Here is a 23,709-nt window from a genome sequence, read left to right as displayed (position 1 = left end):
GAAGTAGAGGGATAAGGAGCCTAGGGAAATAAAACTCTTTTTACTAAAACTCATTCAGTGCTGGAGTTTATTCACAGGACAGTGAAATGCCTATGAAGAGAAATAGGGATCACTCTCTCACAGATCTTATTCCACTAAACTTGTTTAGCTTTTGACAGTGACTAGGAAAAGGCTAACACTGAGGGTGGAGGTGGGGCATATGGAATCAGAGGCATCTCTTATCTATCATCCATGGTTCATTGATCTTTTATTTTTACTATCTCCATGATTTCTTCTGTTTGAATTGGAAGTTACAAGTAGCAGAAGGAAATTGGAGCCCATGCAGTTTTTGCCTCACAGGTTTAAGCTTTGACTTTATTTATGCCTCAAATTTTCTATTTAGGAGACAACTGTTGCCTTACGCTCTGTTTCAAGAAACGTCCTGGCATTGAACTTAGACTCTGCCCTTGGCTGTGCAGCTCTGATTCTTGTACTCCGGGAGTTGGTGATGGACAGGGAGGCCTGAGCACTTCCCAGAGCAGGTCAAACTTCCGTGTGTGGAATTGTTCACTCTTTTCCCTCTTTGCTGCTGTAATGCTTTTGAAACCAGTCTCCCATTTCTTACCACCTCCTCATCATTGCTCCTTTAATATCTGGGCTAAGCCAAGCTGTCATCCACAAGGAAGACCAGATTGCAAGGGAAAGAATCTGAGCTTTGGGTCAGCAGCCTTGGTCTGTCCATTGGCAGCAAAATGATGTTGAGAAATTATTTAGCCATCATGGCCCCAGTAAAATGGGACTGAAAATCAACTTACTCTAAAGTTGTTGTGATATACTGGCCACATAGTGAGTGCTCAGTAAATGCTGGCTATTTTCAATTCTATAATTACAAGGACTTCAGGTGAGAGAGGGAGAGCCCTGGGGGTAGGGATAGGTGGGGAGAGTATTTTCCCTAAAGAGGAAAAGGAATTAAACTTACATCTTGAAGGATGAGAAGATTTGACAGGGTAGAGCTGGTTCCTTGGCTGGGACTGACACTTTAGAGCCTTCTCCTGGACTGACGGCTGGGAGCATCATGTGTTCAAAGGTACCAGGCATAGATCTGTCCTCTTCTGGGATACAATTTCCATGGTCACTGCCATGAAGCTCAGAATGTTGGGTTCTCCAGATGAGGCTTGGGGAGGCTGGACTGCAGTCTATCTCCATCTCCACCACCTCTTTCTTCTCCAAACACATGTCTTCTCCCAGTTTGTTTCTCCTTGCCTTCTTTCAATGAGTTCAAGCACAAAACTCTTGGACCTTAAAATATGGGTGTGAGTTATTAGTTTGTTTTCACCATGCCTTTGAGTTGCTGAGTTAGAGTTGCCTAAATGACCCTCTTTCCTCTCTTCCCCTTTTCTTCCTTCCCTCACTTCCTGCTTTCCTTCCTCCCTCTTGTCCTTTTTGGGACCATGAACTTTAATACAATGAGCCACACTGGCTTTGAATTCCACTTGAGTAAGTTTAAACTCCAACTCTCCCATAGAAGCATGTGTCATGTTTCCAAACATGAGTTTCCTCCTCTGTAAAATAAGATAAATAATTATACTTACATCATAGAAATCTCAGAAAGATTAAATGCATTCATGTATGTCATGTATTAGCATTTCTGGCCTTGAACAAAAGCTTAGTTAATATCTCCCTTAGTTATTATTCAAAAGGCATTTGTTGAAAATTATGCAAATCTATATATATATGTGTGTGTTTGTGCATATACAGACATATACAAATTATATAAATATGTATACATGCAATTACAAAGATATAGGAGAAGAGTTGTGGATATAGGAGAAGACCATTGAAATCCCCAAGCAACAGGCTCTAGCAAATGCAACCTCAAGTGTTTGTTCACTCTCTACCCTCCCCACACAGTATGAAATGCCATACTGATACTGCTTCTTTTAAAACCACTACTGATGCTCCATGGCCACAAACACCCTAAAGCATTGCCCGAATCTTCCTTTCTGCTTCTACTTCCCACTGCAAAGTCCCTCACAGTGTTTGCAACAAGGGAAGCTTAACACAGATTTCCCCAACTGCAAGTACTGAGACAGAAATAAGTAGGTGTCAAATTGTGCAAGGTTTTATATGGTCATCTCAGTTAGAAGGCCAAGATCAGAGCACTGCCTTCAAATTCTCCAGCATTTGCCAGTAGAACTCAATCAAATCTCCCCCAACCTGACCAATGCCTATGGTGGTCCAGTGGGAGCATAACCAATGAAGTCTTTTAGCCACATGAATGGTGAGGTCCAACCAAAATCACCATTGAAGAATAACCTGTATTGAGTATGAATTACTTTATAGTAAGAAATGAGATATACTCCAGAAGCAGGAATGACCTTGCCTGTCTTTCTCACTGTTACATCCTTTCTGGACAGCATAGCCCTTGACACCTGATGGGTGTCAATAAATACTAGTGAATCAATGAAAAAAATCAATGGGTGGCTATAGAAAAAGGAACTGGCTTAACAAGAACTGCTAAACTTTATTGAATGTTTTGTGCCAGAAGCTTTAATACATTAATTTATTTTTTTCTTTGCCAACAAATGTCCATCTGGTCAAGGCTATGGTTTTTCCAGTGGTCATGTATGGATGTGAGAATTGGACTGTGAAGAAAGCTGAGCACCGAAAAATTGATGCTTTTGAACTGTGGTGTTGGGGAAGACTCTTGAGAGTCCCTTGGACTGCAAGGAGATCCAACCAGTCCATCCTGAAGGAGATCAGTCCTGGGTGTTCATTGGAAGGACTGATGCTGAAGCTGAAACTCCAGTACTTTGGCCACCTCATGCGAAAAGTTGACCCATTGGAAAAGACCCTGATGCTGAGAGGGATTAGGGACAGGAGAAGAAGGGAATGACAGAGGATGAGATGGCTGGGTGGCATCACCGACTCGATGGGCATGAGTTTGAGTGTACTCCAGGAGTTTGTGATGGACAGGGAGTCCTGGCGTGCTGCGATTCATGGGGTCACAAAGAGTTGGACACAACTGAGCAACTGAACTGAATTTATTTAATCCAAACAAAAAGAAATTATGGTAGGTTTTATTTTATTTTGTTTGTTCTTTTTGTTTGTTTTGGTTAGTTTTGGCCACGCTGTACAACTTGGCAGATCTTAGCTCCACAACCAGGGATGGAACCCGTGTCCCCTGCATTGAAAGCACGAAGTCTTAACAACTGAACCACCACAGAAGTCCCTAGTAGGTTTTATTTTTATTTCCATTTTCAAAATGACAAAACTAAAGCTTGGAAAAGTTAAGTCCCAAGGCCAAGACCATACAACCAGTTCTGTTGCTTTTCATGATCATAATACACAGTCCTAAATGCCTATTTTTGGCTTTCACCAAATAGTAACAGAAAAACATTCAACTTTGGCATTTCTACTTAGCATAAAACTCATTAAATAACCCAGTGGTTCCACAATCAGGGTTTCACATACCATAGGACTCTGCCTCAGTTTATCCATTTGGAAGTAGAAATGATGAAGCCTGCCTTTCTCTGGGAGGTTATGAGATTTAATTAGGGCAATGGCTATTAAAATGCTTTGAAGTTAGAAAGTGGTTTTTTTTTTTTTTTTTTTTTTTTTTTTTCCAGAAGCACTTCCATGTTTATTATAGTTCACAATAGCGAAGATGTGGAAACAACCAAAATGTCCATCAATGGATAAATTGCCAGGGAATGTTTAACAGGAGGATTCCTATGTGCTGTTTCTCATAAATGCTCTGTTCCTTATCAGTGGAACAGTAAGCCGCTCCCAGGACTGAGGTCATTATGTGAGGCAGGCTTGAGTCTCCTTCAGCAAACATTCTCTTTATGACAAAACTGCTTAGTCTCAATCCTCTTTCTTGAGATATGGATTGTCTCCTGACCTCCTGACCATTATTAATCCCTTGTTCCCTTGGTAACAGTTGCTGTACGTTTGGTTTTCTGATCTTTACCATTGTCGAAAGAAATTTCTTGTACAACAGCTTATATATACTCACAGGAAGATCATTAAAGCACCTTTGCTCCATCAGAGCTTAGGTGTCTTTTTTGTCTCCCCCCACCCCCGGCCACCCCCTGTTAATTCTCTGGAGTGTAGAAACCCCTCGTGCTCACTTTCCTGCCCAGGCTTCCAAGCCCCCCTCGAGAGGGCACCATGTGCCTTTGTGAGTGATGCAAGCCCTGTGTCAAGGGCTTCATTGGTTCTCTGCGTAAACCAGGGAATATCAGCCTCTTTCTCTCTTTCACTTTCTTATCGTCAACTCTGGACCACCAGGCTCTGGTCCATTAAAGGACCCCAACAATAAATGAATAAAAACATATATACACTAACAATGGAATACTACTCAGCCTTGAGAAAAAAGGAAATCCTGCCATTTTCAACAATACAGATGGACCTTGAGAACGTTATGCTAAGTGATATACAGCAAATACCGTATAATATCCCTTATACATGGAAAAAGCAAAACAAAACCAAAAACTGAGCTGGAAAACATTACAGTGATGGTTACCAAAGGCCAGGGGTGGGGTGAGGGGATGGGAGAGATGTTGTTCAGGTGTATACACTTACAACTCGTAGACAAATAATCCCAAGAGATCTAACATAAAGTACCGGGATTACAGACAATAAAACTATATTATAAACATTAAACTTACCAAGAGATGATATCTTATTTGTTCCCAGCACTAAAAGAGATGATAATTCTGTGGCACAACAGAGGCTAACTGATGCTACGCTGGCAATCACACAACAGTGTAAATGTATCAGATAAATATGTTGTACATCTTAAACATACATAGTTATAGGTCAATTATATCTCAATAATTAATTGATAAATAAATAAAAATGAAGCCTTAAACAGTTTTAAGTAGTAAAGTAAAATGTATCCATTCATAAGTGTGTCCTTATGTCTTTAGATAATAATTTTAGACAACACTTTTGTATTCTAATTTAAACTTTAAAGGCTTCATAAATCAAGGCATCACCAAAGATGATGTTTCATAACAAGTAACATTTGCAGAGATGTTCTCAAGCTTCCAGCTTTCCTGGTGTGGCATGGCACACATTGAATATTAATTCAGGTGTTTAATCTCTAAACACCTCCCCTGCCACCCAAAAACAACAACAAAAAAACTAGCCAATAAACTGTCATTGGTTTCTCAGGAAAACCAGAAAAAAAAGTCATAAATACATTTCTTGGCCTGTTATATCTACTTATATTTTTCTTTCTCCTTTGTTTTTGTTTTTTAAATATTCCTGTGGTTGCTTTTTCAGTGCATGGTAAGGGTAGAGCTACAGTTAAAGATTTTTAAAACTGCACAGTAGCCACTGGTTCTCTCTCCTTTATAAATTCTCAGATGCAATGTCCTAGGATGGATCCATTTCCTATATGACTCTTCCAATGATAATAAGTGATGGCTGATCTCAGAAGATTTTCTCACAGCATACGAACAGTTATTTCTCTTTGGTATAATTCCTCAGAGTATGACGCTTCCTCTGTTCAGAAGATTTTCCCCAGGAGTTACATTCAAAAGGTCTTTTCCCAGTATGAGTTCTCTGATAGTGTCTGAGACAAGTTCATATGTAAAAGGCTTTGGCCCATTTCTTACGCTCACAGGGTTTCTCCCCAGTATGAACACTCTGAGGCTTGGTAAGGAATAAATGAAGGCAGAGGGACTGTCCACATTCACTGGATTCAGAGGGTTTCTCCCTCATGTGAGCCTTCCCATATGGAATCGGGGAGGAGCTATAACGAAAGGCTCTCTGATATTCTTATACTCAAAGGGCTTTTCTCCAGCATGGATCCTATTAGGCCAGACAAATAAGGGTAAATGAAGGCCTTTCCACATTCACTGTACTCTGGGATCCTCTCTTGTGAGAACCCTCACACAATGAGTGAAAAAAGTTGTCACAAAAGGTGTACCCACATACTTTGCACTCAAAGTATGACTGTTTTTGGAGTAGGAAATGTTACTTGGAACAAAAGCAGAGCAGACACAAGATACTTTCCCATATTCTTTGCATTCATAAGGCTTCTCAGTGTGAATGTGCTGTTGGTGCATGAGCCTGACCACTCCTGTGGTTCTGCTGAGCATAAATCCTCATGTGCTGACTCAGGCCCACCCTCGGGAGAAAGGCACATCGATGTTTGTTAAAGCCATCCCATATTTCTTCCACTTGCAGAGATTCTTGCCCGTGTAGATCATGGAAGCTTTCCCTGGTGCATGTGAGTTCTGTTTATGAAAAGCATCTACCAGAGTAATTGTTCCAGTAATTGCTGGAGCGCAGACTGTCACCTGTTCTCACACCACGGTGCTCACAGCTCATCCTCCTGAAGACTCTCCTTGTGGGAAACTGTCCCTGGGCTCCACAGCCCTTCTTGCATTTCTGATTTCTAGTTTGCTCTAACCCAGAGTCCCAGAGTCAACTGACCCTGGAGCAACATTCCCTCCAACAAGGGCCGCCGAGAGGCAGAAAGCTTTATGGCCTCAGTTGTGCTTTCCAGCCCAGTGGGAATCCAATACCCAAAAGGACCCCATGGCGATGACAGCAGAGAATAAGCTCCTGACATGCCCGCTTGGCTTCTCCCCATGGCGAGGGGCTGGGTGCTGGCCGGGAAGTTCTCTCCACCCTCCCTGCAAGTGAAGGCTGTCTCTGATGTACAGGATCCGCAGTACTTTACAAATGAAGCCTGCGCTTTCTCTTCTGAAGACTCCATTCTACCACTTCTGCATCTGGTCGAGGTTTACACTACACCCGAAATCTCTCCCCATGATTCACCTGCTGGGAGTTCCCTGCGGCTCAGCCAGGGGCCAAACTGTCTTCCAAGACAGGGCCACACATGTCGCAGGGGTAAGCCGTGTGGGTGGAGGGCTCAGCCTGGGCAGTTCTCATCTGCAGCCAGCTCACAGGAGCCCTCTGCTCGGAAGGTGCAGCCACACCCTCCACTCTGGGCCAACGACCAGGCCTGGGCCTCCTCCAGGTCTTCTCTGCTCTGACCGGAGCAGTGTCTACCTCCTCAGGCACCCGGGGCTGCCCTCCGGCTCCGGCTGGGTAGCCCCATGAGACCTGGAAACTGCAAGTCCCAGCGATGACACAAGTGCAAAGTCCTCCAGCATCACATCACGGTACTGGAGTCTCTGAGCTTCCTCTAGCAGCTCCCACTCCTCCCGGGAGAAGTACAGGAACACATCCTCGAAGGTCACACTGCCCTGCACTGGGTTCATCAGGGCTGCCGCACCTGCCACTGCCACGGACACAGGGGAGGAATGGGGCCCCGCGAGGCGGGAGACCAGGGCAGGGTCTCCTCGGGCTGCGCCTCACACGCCGAACCTCGCTATAAAATGATGTCAAACAACAACAAAATGACGTCAAATGCCCGAAAGGCCCAGGCCGCCGTCCTCGGGGCCCTGGGCGAAAGAGCGCAGGTGGAGGCCTGCAGAAACGTGCAGTCTCGGCGGAGACTGGCAAATGCGAGGCGCGAAGTCTCCTGTCCCATAGACGGAGACACAGTGTCCCGGCGAAGGAGCCGGGGCTGGGGCGTCACGGCTCCGATGAGGTGCCGAGATAGGCCCGCTACCTCGCTGGCCTTACCCGCCAGGCCCTAGAGACACGGTCCCAGAGCTGTGCTCCGGTCCACGTGATCCAGAAAGTGCTTATTAATATCAGGACTCATGATTGTGTTTCCAAATAGGACATCCTCGTCTTTAAAGCCAGTTGCCTGGGATGAGCCTCAAGGTTCCCCTTAGGGAATGGTAAAGGGAACATTCACGTTGGATGCCTAATTCAGCCCATATGGTTTTGCAGTGATTCCATAAGTGAGGAGGAGAGCAAATAATCCCATCCCTTTAACTTTCAAGTGTGGGAACATTAGAGTTTGCTCCTTAATGATTATAACATTCAGGAATGTTGGCACCTTTTCTTCCTGACTTCACGTTATGAAACCCAGGGAGTGTTGAGTAACAGGATGTACATTCATGCCATTTTCAGTTTCTTTGGGGGTTCATTTTGGGAAACCTTTCTTCAAGCAAGAGCTTCAGTGGTTAGACACGGAACAGCCCTTTAACCTCAGGGCTGTTGCCTCCAATGTGGTGTAAAGGTCCTGGTGTGTGGAGTAAGAGTTGGATCTTGTTCCTCGTCAGTTAGGAGCCATTGTTTGCAAATGTGTTCCCCGATGGAAAAGGATTAGATCCCGGACAGTAGGGAACATTACATTTGTATTGCAAAATCTTGGTACAATCTGGTCTTGAGGCTGATGGGGATTTGATAAAGAATTCTTCTTGGCTGAAAGTATCTTCACTGGGCTTAGCATATTACCATACCCTACCCCACCCCCATTCACACTGCAAGGCAAGATTTAGAGAAACCCCTCTGGCTCTGCTGGAGTAGCCTCCGGGCTGGAGGAAGACCACAGGACTCTGATCAGAAATCTGATTTTGCCTCCCTTATACATTACCTAGGGCAGGTTGCTTTAATTCTGTAGCTTAAGTTTTCTCATGGGAAAATCAGGACCATAATTCTTGATTCTCTTTATCACCCAGGATATTGTGATTATCAAATCAATCTATCTTGGGATTTCCCTGGTGGTCCAGTGGTTAAGATGTCACATTTCCACTGCAGAGGGTCGATTCCTGGTCAGGAAACTAAGATCTCACATGCCACATGAAAAAGTAAAAAAAAAAAAAAAAATTGACTATTAAAAAAAAATCAATCTATGTCTATCTCTAGCTATTACCTTATTTATTGATATACAGTAGACTGATAGATTGAAAGAAATATAGAAACATACAGTAGATAGATTGATAGAAATACAGGAATGTATAGAAATGGAAAGCAGACTAGCATGGTGACCGTGACAGAGATTCTAATTCTGCGTGGCCCTGGGAAAGTTACTTAACTTTTAGTCTCAGTTGCTTCCTCTGGAAAGAGATAAAAATGACAATATCCACCTCAGAGTGTTATGAATATTAAATGAGATGATTTATCTTGAAGCACTTAGTTCGAAACCTGGCACATTGCAAGCTCTTATTACATACTAGCTCATTCATGGTCAACAGCTTCATTGTTAAGAGAATGATTAGAAAACTATAAAAGGTTATACACGTGCAGAAAGTATAACCATCTTTTGAATTTTCTCTTTATTTTGGCAAAAAGCAGTCCTGAGGCTTACAAATTGTCCTTTGAAAAAATGAATTATTCACCAGGTTATTGGCCTCAGCACATTTCATCCTCAGCAGGAATAAGAGGAGCGAAAAATCTGCTGGCTGCAGCTGTGGCCCACTTCCGGGGCTGCACTTGAGGAGATGCAGCACAGCGAGGACCTGGCTGTGACTGTTTCTTGTGAGGTCAATGTCTTTTGCAGAAGTGGATCAATGTCGAAAACATGCCTGGAAAGTGAATCTCTGCAAATTGAAAGCTATCTTCTTATGAAGTTTCCATATAAATGTACAAATATGTTCATCCAGAAACAGGGACATATACTCACACTGGGAAACTTAGCTGATATTTCTAGTCACTTCTTCAATAGAAGAAATTATAAGCATGTGCCAATAAGATGACCCATCATTGCAAAAGAACTAGGTTTTCCTTTCAAGGTGGTAGCCTGAAATCTGAGAGAGGTAATTCATGTTGAAAGAACATCAGAGTCACCTGTGGATATTTAAAAATATGTAAGTGTCCAGTCTTAGCCCTTGTGCTTCTGATTCATAGGTCTGAGTGAAGCTCAAGATTTTTATTTTTTGATTTATTTTAGCTCTACATAGGATTTTTATGTGGGTTTTACTGGTGACTCAATGGTAAAATATCTGCATGCTATGCAGGAGCCACAGGAAATGCAGGTTCGATCCCTGGGTTGGGAAGATCCCTTGGAGGGAAGGCATGGCAACCCACTCCAGTATTCTTGCCTGGAGGATACCATGGACAGAGGAGCCTAGCAGGCTATGCCCATGGGTTTGCAAAAAAACTGCGACTGAAGCGACTGAGCACACACCCATGCGGGATTTTTATGTACAAGTGAGAACCACTGGAAGGAAGATAGTGACATCCTAACTGAATATTAATAGAACCCAATCATTAATTTAATAATAATTCAACTCTTACTCCTCTGCCTTGACTTATACCCACATTTGGCTGTTCGCATCCTGTTTTCTAGCTCTTATTTTAGGACTGATTTTTCTTCCTGCAAAAACCTAATGAGAAGAAGATGAGGTTAGAGTGGGAAGGGGACAGGTGACACGTACGAAGAAATGGAGAACAGAATCCTAGTTAGAACACACAGAGAGTTTTTTTTTTTATTTTTCATTGAATTTTTATTTATTTATTTATTTTCATTTATTGTTATTAGTTGGAGGCTAATTACTTTACAATATTGTGGTGGTTTTTGCCATACATTGACATGAATCAGCCATGGATTTACACACACAGAAGAGTTTAAAGAAAGTGGAACAAGACTGTCTTTTTGGAACAAAGAAAAGTAAGGAATTCTGAAGAAAGAGTTTCCAATGACTATGCAACCGCTGAGTTATGAAGGCTTGACTTCAGAAAGATTTCTTTTTACTCATTCAAGATTGGCAAACACACAGACACATATACTCAAGTAGTTTCCATAAAGAGTAGAGAAGAATCAGTATGCAGTAAATGTGACTTCCCTGGATAACCTCGTGAGTGGGCCTGTGTACAGGTGTGGTCGGCAGTATCCAAGATGGCTGCCGTCAGCGCTGCTCCTCACTTCCAGAGGTGGAACCTTGAATCTAGGCTGACATAAGTGATTGCTTAACAAATGGAACGAGGAAGAAATGATGTTCTGGGACGTTCAGGACCAGAAAAAGCCTTAGAGCTTCTGCCTGAATCTCTTTGAACAGTTACCCCTGGGAGGTCTCAGAAACCCAGCGGCCATGCTGGGAGAAACCCAAGTGAGGTGGAGATGAGGAGTGTAAGTGAGTCCTGGTTGGCAGTCCCTGCTGAACTCTCAGCCGACAGTCAGAATTAACCACCAGCCAGATGAGTGAGCCATCATGGATGCTCATTTCTAACCCAGTCCTTGGATGAGTGCAGCTACCCTAGCATCCTAGCCAACATCAGAAAAACCAGAAGAGTCACCGAATCAACTACCTGAACTATGAGAGATAATCAAATAAGTTTTAGGCTGTTTTTTCATATGAAAACTGGGGGGGGGGGGGGGGGGAGAAAAATAAAATGATTGCCACTCTATATTTACTGGTATTGGGGAGATACTAAATTGTTGATTTTCTGTATTTATCTATTCGCCTATCTTTTTATCCATCTGTCCATTCATTCACCTGTTCTTCTACCCACCATTCTATCCATCCAACTGGCCATCTAACAGGTACTGAACATCCATTCTGAAAAGAACAGTGAGAAACACAAGTTTATTTTTTCATTCAACAAGTATTTAATTAGAATTTACTATTGCTAGATATTGATCAAGGCCTTGTAGACAGATGAGAAAATGAGTTGAAATCAAAGGAACCAGACAAAATCATTACCTGCTTATACTCCAGTGAAAAAAGATGGAAAATAAAAGAGGTACCTAAATAAACAAACAAATGGTGTAATTTAAGTGAATACTATAAAGGAAATAAAACACCATTATAGAATAAGATTTTCTGAGGTACCAGGTTAGTGTGACTGTTGTATGTGTATGTAGGATTATTAGAGAAGGGTTCTTTAAGAAAGTGGCATTCAAATAGAGACTTGAATGGCAAGTACACAGCTATATGAAAAACTGGGGTGGCAGGAGCAGTTTCTCATAAGAGGAAACACAGTAAAAGCTCTGAAAAAGAAAGGAGATTGGTATGGTGTAGGGACAACAAAAAGACCAGTGTGATTGGAACAGCTAATGATAGAGGGAATGGGAGAAGGGAAGATGGAGAAGTAAGAGGAAGCAGGATCATGTGGGCTATCATGGGGATTTTGAATTTAAGTAAAAATAAACTGTTAAACTCTTGCATGATTTTAAGCAAGGGAAGAGTATGATCTGAATGCGTTTTCCACAGATGTAGCAATGTAGAGAATGAACTCTAGAGGAGAAAGAGGGAAAGTGAAGAAACTATTAGGGTGCTCTTGCAATGGTCCTGGTGAGAACTGCCAGTAATATTAGCTAGGTTGGTAGCACTGGGGGTGATGAGAAAAAGTCATATTCAGAATGTATCTTGAAGCAGAATCAATAGAAATTGCTGATGATGATCTAGATGTGGAGTGTTCAGATAGTGTGTGTGCTCAGTTGTGACTTATTCATGGCCCCATGGACTGGAGCCCGCTAGGCTCCTCTGTCCATGGGATTTTCCAGGCAAGAATACTGGAGTGGGTTGCCATTTCCTCCTCCAGGGGATCTTCCTGACCCAGGGATTGAACCTGTGTCTCTTATGTGTCCTGCATTGGCAGGTGAGTTCTTTACCACTGAGCCACCTGGGAAGCCCCATGGAAGGTTAGGAAAAGCAAAGAATAAAGGACAGCTCCTATAATTATAGTCTTAGCAATTGTATGAATAGTAGTATCATTAAATGGGATGGGGCAGATTGTAAAGAAATGAGTGTGTAGTCAGAATGGGTGAGTTCTCTTTTGGTCTTAGTAAGTTCACAAACATTAGGCATGCTAATGAAGGCATTGAATAGGCAGGTGGAAACACAAACCTGAAAAAGGAGAGTTCTGAACTAGCATAGTCAGCATATAGAATTTACATAGCCATTACTGTGTTTTCTCAGAGAAAGCATAGAGTGAGAAAACAGCCAATCACCTTATATTTTAAAGCTGTGAACAAATGATGGACCCAGCAAAAGAAATTCAAAAGAGTAGCCAACTAGGTAAGAGCAGAGCCACCTGAATATGTTCTTACAGAGACAAGTGAAGAAGGGAGGTGTGCACAATGAAGTGTCAAACAATGCTTAGAAGTTAGTCATGGCAGACAGGTAATACCCAGTGGACTGGGCAGAATGGAATTTTTGGTGAGCTTGACTCATTTCACTGGGGGTAGTGGAGACAAAATCCTGATAAAAGAAGGCTAAAGAGAGAAGGGGGGGTGAAGAATTGGAGACAAATAGTAGCGTTTAGACTTTTAGTAAGTTTATCAAAAAGGAGGAAAAAAATGGGGTAGTAGTTGTAGGGGAACATGGAGTTAAGGGAGATACATATTTAATTTAATTAAGATGGGAGAAATTATAGTATGTGCCTGTGTGTGCTAAGTCACTTCAGACATGTCCGACTCTTTGCAACCCTATGGACTGTAGCCCACCAGGCTCCTCAGTCCATGGGATTCTCCAGGCAAGAACACTGGAGTGAGTTGCCATGTCCTCCAACAGGGGATCTTCTCGACTCAGGGATCGAGCCTGAGTCTCTCATGTCTCCTGTGTTGGAGGTGGTTTTTTTTTTGTTTTTTTTTTTGTTTTTTTTTTTTTACCACTAATGCCAGCTGGGAAGCCCAAATTATAGTATATTTGTATGTTAATTGGAATAATCCAAGAAAAGGGAGAAATGCTTGGTGTAAGAGTCAGGTGAGATCATTTAAAATGCAAAATTATTGAGTTGATAACAGGGGGTGGAGTCTAGAACATAAGTCATGAGGGTGACTTAGGTAGAAGCAAGAACTATTTATATATGTTAATAGGCAGGAAGGCAATGTACACAGGAGCAGAAACAGGCAAGCTCACATTTAATTGATGAGAAGAGTTAGTTCTGATCTGATCTGATCTGCTGGGACTCAGTGCTTTGTAGGGAAGTTCAAGAGAGTTTCCAGGGAGATAGAGAGTATGAAGGGGCTATGGGTGAAATGATACGGAAACCAGAAGAAACAGGCAGATGCTGCTTCCATGGTGGGATTTAGAAAATACACTTTTTATTGGAGGATAATTGCTTTAGAATATTGTGCTGGTTTCTGCCATACATGCATCTTTAAAATTTCTTAAGTTTAAAAAATTTCACTTAAATTCAAAGTTCTTTGAATTGGGCATATCTGTAGTAGTAGTTACTGAATTTCTTCCTCTGCCTTCCCAACATACACACACACATGTGTGCAGACGTCCCCACAACCACACTCAACTTGCCCTTCTGCCCCCAAAGGGGGCATCTAATGCTGTCTGGGCCAATTATAATACCCCATACTCCAGATCTTTGGGACTGGACCAGGAATGAGCATGTGACCTAAGCCAAACCAATTAGTACCTTTCCCTGTGGTCATTTCAAAGAGAAACTGGAGGCGAGGATCTGTCTTTCTCTCTTTACCCAAGAATGCAACTTTGAGGCAACCTCTGGCTGTGCTCTCTACTGCGTAGAAGCCTATCTTAGTGGATGTGAGTGAGGCCAGCAACTGATAGAATGTGTATGTCTTGTGTGCCCACACTCAGGAAAGGTTCTCATGTCAGAGTCTTTATGGCAGAGCCACCAAGGAAGTCATATTTCCCTGTACTGTATAATAATATATCCTATTGCTTACTTATTTTACACATAGTAGCTTGTGTCTCTTAATCCCCTATCCTTCTTTCCTCTGCTTTTCCCCTCCTCCATTCTCCCCGCTGGTATCCATTAATTTGTTCTCTGTATCTGTGAGTCCGTTTCTGTTTTGTTATACTCATTTGTTTGGCTCTTAAGTTTTCATGTGTAAGTGATGACACAGGGTATTTGTCTTTGTCTGATTTATTTCACTCCTGCTGATTTGTTCAGTATTGTGACTGGTTAAGCCTCCCGTGCAGCCCCCCTCATCCTTTATAGCAGAGTCTGCTTTCTCAGGGAATTTGGCTTCAGGATGGCAGAGCTGAATATAGAACCTGCCAAGCGGAGATTCAACCTTGTTTACATTCTTGCTGTCGGCTCATGAAGAAGCGGGTGTGTACTCCAGCCATTATCTGAACCAAAAATAACACAAGAAAATGATTAATTTCAGCTAAAAATAGACAAGCGCTCACTCTCTGAGCCATGATAATCAGGTTCTGCATTGATTGTACCGCAGCTCTGGGGTGGAAACTGCAAACCAAAGTGAGGAGCTAATTCAAGTCCATAGCCATCATCTGTTTTTTTCTTTTCTTTCTCCTCTTTCCCCTCCTGTCTCTTTCTACCTTATTCTTATTTTTCTTCTTCTTTCCCCTTCCATCTCTTCCTTTTCTGCACACTTCTTTCCTCTCCCACTTTCTCCCTTATCCTCCTTCCTGAGATGCTACTCTCTGTCCCCCACCCATCACAACCACCAGTGGCAGCGCTCTTCAGCCCACAGGGGTCCATTCAATCATTCAGAGAACAGTTTCCAATAGCAGGATCTGCGTCTACTCGGTGGCACATGATATGATGTTACATGGAATACGGATGGTGTGTAACTGGTGACATCCATTCTTACTGTGACGAGTCCATTATTCAAATGTTTAATTTTTTAAGAGAAAGAACAGTACACTTAACCTATTATTTCATGGATGTTAATGTTTAAGATGGGATCAAAGTTAGGTACTTAAGCCAAAACCAGAGTATCTCAATTTAAAGAGAAAGTGTTATATATATGTGTGTGTGTGTGTTTTATATGCTGTGTTCAGTTGGTTATCCAATTCTTTGCAACCCCATGGACTATAACCTGCCAGGCTCCTCACTCCATGGGATTCTCTACTGGGGCTGGTTGCCATTTCCTCTTCCGGGGGTCTTCCTGACTCAGTGATCGAACTCCTGTTTCCTGTGTCTCCTCAACTGGCAAGCAGATTTTTTTTTTTTCTTCACCACATTGTTTATCACTGTGCTACCTAGGAAGCCAGATAAACTCACACTCACACACACACATGCAGACACACCAAATCACTTGGCTGTACACCTGAAGTTGACACAATTTTGTAATTCAAATATCCTTTCATTTTCTAGAAAAAGAGAAAGTTAAGTAAGTCAAGTAAATACTGCATTATATTAGGATGAACTACATGAAACTTGAAAGTTGGCCTTTTTTGACTTACAAAAATGTCAATTTCATATGATTTCACCCAATAGAATAAAACCCACGTTCCTCAGCATCTGGCAAAGTCCCCTTCTGTCTGGCCCCGATTTATCTTTCAATTTTGAGTTTCCAATTTTACCCTGGATGAACCCTCTGTTTTAATTAGGTCAGCAAATATTTACCAAGGGCCAACTGCAAACTCGGCACTGAGCTAGGTCTTAGCACTGCAGGGATGATGTGAAATCAAAAATTTCCATTCTGAAGGAGCTGGCCCACGGGCAGGAGAAGACAGATACATGGTTTCAGGAAAAATGTAAGTATTAAGATGTAGATTTCAACTGGGACTGCCCATTTAGAGCTACTTGGGAAAATGCATGGAGATTTCTGGTTGTCACAACGATTGGGAATATATTCAGATATTTAGGGAGTGGGAATCAGACATGCTAATTTTCCTGCCATGCATGAGGTGGTCCTACTGGGTTGCTCAATGATGAACTGACTCATACCAAATATCAATAGCCACCCCATAGGAGACACTGATGGGAGGTACTGGGGGCCACAAAGGAACAAGGAGAAGGGGCACCATATCATATCAGAGAGTTCAGACAAGTCCTTATGGAGGAGGTGGCGATATGCTAAGTCTGGAAGGAGGAAGACCTGCTTTGTGAACCCACGTGAAAAAGGCTTTCTAGGCAGAAGAAAAACGCAAATTATCTTGGGAGGTTAAGTCAGCTTAGCACCTGTTGTTTCCTCTCCTGATTTCTACTGTATCCTGGGTTTAGACACATCCATTCTCTGGGAGATTTTACCTCAGTCTTCCAGAAGTTGTTCCCATCTTTCAATAAGTGTCTCATATCCTACTTTTGGGCTTCCCATGTGTCGCTAGTGGTAAAGAACCTGCCTGCCAATGCAGGAGATGTAAGAGACTCAGGTTCAATCCCTGGGTTGGGAAGATCCCCTGGAGGAGGGCATGGCAACCCACTCCAGTATTCTTGCCTGGAGAATCCTCACTGACCGAGGAGCCTGGTGGGCTACAGTCCCTGGGGTCACAAAGAGTCGGACAGGAATGAAGGGAGTTAACACACACACATGCGTCCTCCTTTCCTTATAGAGTCCCCTAATTGACTCAACTGAAGGCACTTTCTAGGCCTTTACGATCCTAATAATGCTGCTTGCCTTTGCCCCCTTTCTTCCTTCCCTTCCTCGGTTGTGATCTTTTTGAAAGAGAGAGATGTTTTATGCTCCTTTTTTTTGAACTTGGCAAGCGACAACTAATAAATATTAAATTTGTCTTCTAAGACATTGGCAAATGCATTCTCTTTCTTTTTAAAGATAAAAATATATTCATCAAATCTGCTCCGCAGAATGGCTCAATGAAACTGTTTTGCAGGTAGCTTCCCTGGTGGCTCAGAGGTTAAAGCGTCTGCCTCCAATGTGGGAGACTTGGGTTTGATCCCTGGGTTGGGAAGATCCCCTGGAGAAGGAAATGACAACCCACTCCAGTATTCTTGCCTGGAAAATCCCGTGGACAGAGGAACCTGGTAGGCTACAGTCCACAGGGTCACAAAGAGTCGGACATGACTGAGCGACTTCACTTTCACTTTAATCCTATTGTGTAGGTCAGTAATTCTCAACTGGGGACACTTTTGCCTCCCAGGGAACGTTTGAAAACATCTGGGAGCATGGGTGCTCATCTTCATTGGGGAAGGGTGTGACTGGCTTCTAGTGTGCTGAAACCAGGAATGCTACCATATACCTTACAATGCCCAGGACAGCTTCCCACTAAGAGAATTCCTTGGTCTGAAACACCAGTGGTGCTGAGGCTGAGGAACTCTGGGTGTTGATTAAGAATTGTGACTAACTTCCTGAAGGCTGTGCAGGGGGTTGGTGACAGATCCACCAGACATTAGGACATCAGGACCATGAGGGAGTGGAGGAAGACGAACCGCGGAGCCCGGCGACCAAGCTCAGAGTTGGATTGACTTACTAGAAGGTCCCAGACTCACGGCTCGCATAACTACTTTGTCTCCCCTTGCCTCCCTCTTGCCTCAGTTGAATCTCTGGTTGCCATGCTGTTTTGTCTGTGACTTAGGGCATATCATCTTTCAACTTTTAAGTCTCAGGGTCTTTACTCATAAACCTAATAAAATCTCCATCATGGAATCATTAAGAGATTAAATGTGATAGTGTACTTGGAAATGTGCAGGCAATATTTATTATGAACCTACTGTGTGCTGGGTACAATTCTGGGCACTTTATAGGTATTAAGTCTCTTACTCCTCCCAATAGCCTGTGGAGTGGGAACTATTATTAGTTCCCTTTTACAGATCAGGTAACCAAGACTCAGACAGGTTAGGTACCTTCTTGTAGCATCACAGGTTGTCAAGTGATCAGCCCAGAATCTTGCGCTGAGCCACTGCACATACCACACACTTCATATTTGTGACTTCATTCCTCTGCTCTCTGCTATTAAACACTTGCATCCTGCTGGGTGGGGAAGGCACCCAGCTCAAAGCCCACATTTCTGCTCTGTTGTTGTGGCTCAGTTGCTAAGTTGTGTCTGACTCTTGGCGACCATGGAGTGCAGCAGGCCAGGCTTCCCTGTCTTTCACTCTCTCCCTGAATTTGCTCAAAGTCACATCCATTGAGTCAGTGATGCCATCCAGCCATCTCATCCTGTCGCCCCCTTCTCCTCCTGCCCTCAATCTTTCTCAGCATCAGGGTCTTTTCCAATGAGTCCACCCTACGTACGGTAAGCCTAAACTGGCTCTCTAATTGCTAGGTTATTTCTACTTGTTCCCTACCTCAGTAAGACCCAAGTTGAAGCCAGGTCTAGCAATCCAAAAGATCATCAAGGAAAAGTCACCTGCTCAGCAGATCCACTCAGCTAGGGTGGTTTTAGGGTATATTTTAGGCTTCTAGCTAGGGCTGCCATAACAAAGTTCCACAAACTGGGTGGCTGACAACAACAGAAATTTTGTGTCAGAGTTGTGGAGGCTAGAAGTCCAAAATCAAGGCATAAGCAGTGCCACCGTCCTGCTGAAAGCTGTAGGGGAATCCTTCCTCAATTCTTCCTGGCTGCTTCTGGTGACTACCGGCCAGCATGGGCATCCCCTGGCTGACATTCCCATCACTCCAGCTCTGCGTCTGTCATCAGATGGCATTCTGTGTGTGTGGGGGCTCGCCTCTTTCTGTAAGGACGTCATTCACATTGGATTAAGTCCCAGTCCACTCTGGTATGGCCTCACCTCATGTTGATAAATTACATTTGCAATGACCCTGTTTCCACATCAGGTCACCTTCTGAGGTACTAGGATTTACGACTGCGGCATATCCTTTGCTTTCAGCGGGGGGCACAATTCAACCCGTATCATAGGACAAACTTCTTTCTGTCTCTGTCAACCCAGAGGATGGGCTCTGCTCATGGCCTGGCCACCTCCGAGCTTCCCTCTGCCTTCCTGTCTCTCTGAGGCAGATAGTACGTTTTCAGCTCCTTAATCTTCAAGGAAATGAGGTATCGCGTATCCTTGTCAGAATCCCTGCTATTTCGTATGTTCGTTGATCCAAATAAATGAGCTCTTGAATAAATACCATCTGGCCCTGCTGCGTCACTTTCTCAAGTGGCCCCCGTCACTGCCTCCCATCAGGGGCGTCCGTCTCTATGGATACCAGGGTTACCGGGGCTCGTGGGTAGGACCCAGCCTGCTCCCCACTCAGATCCTTTTCCATGCGTCACAGGCCTGAGAGGTGCCCCCGGAGTTATTCTCCAGCCTTTCTCAAATAAAATGCTGTTGCTCAGTATCTCTAAAAATAATGTCACAAAGACCAGTCCTCACTCTTCTTTCGCCTTGTCTTCTTTTATAAAAATGTGAGCTTAATAGTAAAACAAAGGGTTTATTACGATGACTTTCATGGCAATTAAAACAGAAAAGTACTCGCTCATGTTCTCCCCAGGCCTAACCAAGAACTGTTAGAAATTTCATTTCCCAATTTTAGTTAAAGGCATGCATATTTTTACATTAACTGCAACGTATATAAAATGTTCTATTTTTTCTACTTTAATATAATTTTTAAAAGGAAAATTTTACATCGCAACATGGTCATTCAAATGACTGCAAGGTATTTCCATAGGGTTAGTTTACCATCATTTAATTAATCAAAACATTTTATCAGGCATATAAAGCTTGGGAGTGGATTTTTTTCTTTTTATTAAATAGAAAGCTGTAAATATGCTACAATAACTTTCCTTGTACAGGTTTTTTTTTTTTTTTCTTCTTCTTCTTTTGAATTTGTGCCTTAGTGTGAGTTGCCAGGAGAATCCCTTGATGAAAAGGTGTAACTATGTTGACTCAATTTATTTTACTGACTTGATCTCTAAAATGATATTTTTTTCAATATATTTGTGTTCCTTTTCTCCTATAGTCTTTATACTATAGTCTTCTATAGTATAAAACACTGGGCTTTATACTTTTATAATTTTCTCTAAAGTTATTTTAGCGGATATAGAAGTTATACTTTGATATAGTCTTAATTTGCATATCTTTGGTTAGCAGTGAGAACTCCTTTAAAACACACAGTTTTTCTGTCTTACTCCAGATGCATGTAAAAGCCATCGGCTGATGCTTCAGGCCATGTGATCACTAGTGATGAACCCTTCCTAGTGATCCAATCCTGCAACAAAGAGAACAATCCTCCTTCTCCTCTTACTTCTGTCCACCTAGAGAGCTGTTTGGGACTCTAGTAAGCTGTGGTGTGGGAGTGTTGTCTATGTACTCTGCTCTGCTGCTTCTGTAACCTGGCTTTTCATGGCTTAAAGTGAAAGGAAAAGAGCAATGCTTAACATCTAGCACATGCTACCTTTGGAGCCATGGGGTGTTCTTTCTGCTGCTCTGACTATAAGCTGCTCTTAGAAAAGCAGATAGGCATTTGGGTGATTTTAATCAGGAGCCTAACCCTATAGTATTAAATGTCCCCAAGTCACAAACCAAAATACACTAGCATCCATGACCAAACTGTGTGTCCCAGTTAACCGTATTCCAAAAACAAACCCATAGTAAAGTTTTGCTGGGAAGGAGAAGTGGGATAGAGAGAGAAAGGAGGATGAGGATGTGAAGGAAGGATGAAGGCGTACATCAGACACTTGGGAATACCAGAAACAGATGTTTCTCCAAAGGGCCAGACTAAATATTTTAAGCTTGTGGCCAAATGGTCTGTCACAGCTTACTCGACTCTGTCATTGTAGCACCAACACTGCCACCGGCAATTCTTAAATGAGGATGTGTCTTGTTCTGACCTTATTTATGGAGACTGAGATTTGTATTTCATCTGATTTCTTTGTGTAACAGAATACTATTTTTCCTTTTTTTTTTTTTTTTTAAATTTTCACCACCTGCAAATGCAAAAATCACTCTTGACTCAGACATCATACAAAAGCAAGCGGTGGGCTGGATTGGGCCCTTGGGGTGGAGTTGGCTGACTCCTGGGCTATAGTATCAGAAAAGAGAGGATGGTGGGGTGAAGTGGTTTTCACACTTCTTTAGCAGGAGATGTATTTTGAAATGGAACACATCATCAGTGAAGGTATCCTGCTCTGGTAAAGAAAAGGAGAGCCAGAAGGCTGCTTCTCAGCCTCTTCCTTCCTCTTTCTTTGCTCCTTCCCACACCTAAGGCAACCTCTGGTTATGGAAATCAGGTTGCCTTAGAAATCCAGAGGCTAGATTTTAGTCAGTCTTCTACTCTGAGCATCATGCAAGTGATGGGTGCTCATTAAGTCGATTAACTCAATTATTGGATGGAGGACTTGTTTCTGAGATAACCACTTTCAGTTTCCTCTTAAAAAAAAAATCAGTGTTGAGCAGGAAGGATGGAATGATCTTCGAGATCTCTTCCAGCTTTGTTTGATTCTAGGTTGTGTGCTCTCTGATATTGGAAAGGTCTTTGCTCATTGAATTTGATGAATATAAAGCTTGAATTTAGCTTCATTCAATCAATGTACATTTTTTTCCTCAAATCCTCACTGCTTGGTTGACTAGAAAGAATTGGAAAGTTATATAAGAAGAAATGGTGGATGTGGTAATGGGAATGTATTGATACTGAATTATCTAAACTTTCTTTCCTGTCCCGCTAATTAAAAAAACACTGAATGTTTTTCAACAGGAAGACCAGTTCTTTGAAATTAGGAATGATGCATTTTCTTTGCTGCCAAAAGGACCCTAAGCACATTAGGTATTTCTAAAAATGTTACTGATGTTGATATTTATAGTGATGGCTACCCTTCTGACTCCTTGCTGGTTCTGCCACAACCTTACTAGCTTACTCTCTTTTCTTCAAAGGCACCAAGCTCATTTCTGCCTGAGGGTCTTTTCTTTTCCTCTGTCTGGAAAAGCAGACCCCTATGTCTTTACACAGCAGGCTGTTTTTCTTCACCTAGGTCTCAGTTTTCACAGCAACTCTTCAGAAAGATCTTCTCTAGACACCTTAAATAAACAGGATTCCTTCCTTCCCTCTCACTGTCCCTGTGCTATTGCCAGCATTCAATGAGCATCACCTCTAGTCATCACTCCCATGTTGTAGTCCTATTGTGTGTTGAGGTAGTTGAGCTACAGTTGGTCTGTGTGACCAATTACATATGGCAAATTTGATGCTATGTCACTTCTAGGGTTAGGTTGTAAATGACCATGCCTTCTACCATGGATATTGCTCTCTTTTGGATCATTTGTTCTAGGGGAAGCCAGCTGTCATGTCTTGGGGACATTAATGCATCCAATGGAGTGGTTCTATGTGGAGAGGAGAGCAACTGAAGAGTCTAGCAGCAACCAGTGAGGAAGCAAGATCTGCTGCCAACCACATGTGTGAACTTGGAACAGGATCCTCTCCCAGTTGAGTCTTCTGATGAAGCTCTGGCCCCAGCTGTCTGAAACTGTATGAGACTGTGAGCCAGAACCATCTAGCTAAGCTCTTTCCAGATTCCTGACCTGCAGAAGCTATGAGCTAACATCTGTTGTCTTAAGTAAGTTTTGGGGTAATTTGTTACAAAACAATAGATAACTACCATATTGTGATTTACTTTCTTTGTAATGCTTTTCATTATCTGATATTGCCTTATTGACTGAGTCAGGGAGATGGTATTATAAACAACTAATTTACAACATGTGCTGTAAGTTCAAGGAGAGGCTTATGCTTGAGGTAAGTGTAGGCCAGTTGTTCTCACAGTGTGATCCTTGGGCCAGTAGCATGAGCATCATTGGGAGCATGAAGCAGGGTGGCTACACTGGCCTCAGTCAGTTCAGTTCAGTTGTTCAGTCGTGTCCGATTCTTTGCAACCCCATGAATCTCGGCATGCCAGGCCTCCTTGTCCATCACCAACTCCCAGAGCTTGCTCAGACTCATGTCCATTGAATCGGTGATGCCATCCAGCCATCTCATCCTCTGTCATCCCCTTCTCCTCCTGCCCCCAATCCCTCCCAGCATCAGGGTCTTTTCCAATGAGTCAACTCTTCACAAGAGGTGGCCAAAGTATTGGAGCTTCAGTTTCAGCATCAGTCCTTCCAGTGAACACCCAGTACTGATCTCCTTTAGGATGGATTGGTTGGATCTCCTTCCAGTCCAAGGGACTCTCAAGAGTCTTCTCCAACACCACAGTTCAAAAGCATCATTCTTCGGTGCTCATCTTTCTTCACAGTCCAACTCTCACATCCATACATGACCACTGGAAAAACCATAGCCTTGACTAGATGGACCTTTGTTGGCAAAGTAATGTCTCTGCTTTTTAATACGCTATCTAGGTTGGTCATAAC

Source organism: Muntiacus reevesi, chromosome 12, assembly GCF_963930625.1.
Source record: "Muntiacus reevesi chromosome 12, mMunRee1.1, whole genome shotgun sequence".
NCBI classification, from domain to species: domain Eukaryota; kingdom Metazoa; phylum Chordata; class Mammalia; order Artiodactyla; family Cervidae; genus Muntiacus; species Muntiacus reevesi.
Note: the sequence above shows the minus strand (reverse complement) of the source record.